Source organism: Triticum dicoccoides, chromosome 7A (genome assembly GCF_002162155.2).
Source record: "Triticum dicoccoides isolate Atlit2015 ecotype Zavitan chromosome 7A, WEW_v2.0, whole genome shotgun sequence".
NCBI classification, from domain to species: Eukaryota; Viridiplantae; Streptophyta; class Magnoliopsida; order Poales; family Poaceae; genus Triticum; species Triticum dicoccoides.
Genome location: NC_041392.1, coordinates 36,337,566 through 36,339,067, shown reverse-complemented (window position 1 = coordinate 36,339,067; position 1,502 = coordinate 36,337,566).

The window sequence follows — 1,502 nt, the reverse complement described above, 5'->3', positions numbered from 1 at the left end:
GGCGCTGAAAGTCTATCAGAGCCGGAAAATGAAGGTTTCATGAAAAATACTTTTCGAAGAGAGAAATAATTAAGCATAAAATACAACAGTCTTTTTTGAAGGAAAAGATCACCGGAGACAAGATGGGTCCATATGGTGGCATATGGGGCCCATGCTCCATCGGCCCATGACGCGTGTGTAGGATGTGCGGCGCCCACATAGCTCCCCTGAGTGCCTACTTTTACATTCCACCATCATCTCAACTGCCATAAAAACAACACCTGGCTTTACCGTATTTTTTCACCACTTGGGAGGAACAAAGAACCATACTTTTCACCCTTACAGAGGTTGATCCTAGGTATGCTGCCTGTGGCCGGTTGAGTTCAAAGCCATTGTCACCAACTTAAAGGCCCTGATTGGGAGCATATTCATCCACTCCAGCATCACCAATTCCGTCCACAACACCAACCCATGTCTCCATCTCCAACAATATCTCAACAGTTGAACCGTTATTAAATGGTGTAGATGATGTCAATTTGCTCCACAGAGATGATGTTGTTATAAAGCTGTGAAATATAGCATACTCCGATGAGTATGTTGCATGTAAGACACTCAAACAACATGGCCCCTTGCTCGGAAATCTCAATTTTGTTGAACTGCAACCAAATTTTGTCGAATCTTGAACATAGAGCTCTAGCTCGAGGAATTTTTTCATGCACCCCTCATGTGGTTACCACGCGCATGTGCGACTGTGTCCAGATACCATGCCACGTTATGTTTCCTGGATAACTTCGATTTTACTCTTTTTTTGTGAAGTAGTACCTTCCAGTTGGTTTACAATCATCCTCGTCCATAAGAAGAGTTGGGCCGTCGACTTCCTGATTCGCCAAATTTTCCTTGATCTCAAGGTTAGGCTGCAAACATTCCTTCAAAAAGTAACACATCTGATGAAGCACTTGACCTTGGATAGATCAAAATTCTGAGATTTTCGTGCATTAGATTTACTGGCCTTACCATGACTTGCAGTCAGTGTATCCGCCACGCTTCATCTAATTAGAGCTTTCACCACCTTCGCGCCTTCCTTTGCTACTTGGGGTCTCAGTAGCACACGAGTACAAGAGTTAGTTGTCTCATCCTCCCATGTTGGTGTTGCAGGTGAGTAGTTACCTTTGTTATGGTCATATTCTTGATGTATTGGTAAGCTGCTCTGATGATATACGTGAATTGTCAATCTTTGAACGGAAAATTTTCTCCATGATCTCAACTTCCTTGAGGTTTCCACAAGAAAATTTGGTGGTGCGCAACCCTTGCACCTCTTCACCGCTCTCTTCGGTTTATATACTAGAGCTACAGACCAATGCACGGAGACTTGCCCCAACACAATAATTTGCTACAAACACCCCATTCCGGTTTACAAGTAAGTGACTCATACGTCATGGCTTTGATAAACAAAAATCTAGACAAACTCAATAATATACCACTCTCTCCGTTCACTTTTATAAATAGTTTCAGACAACTGAAAT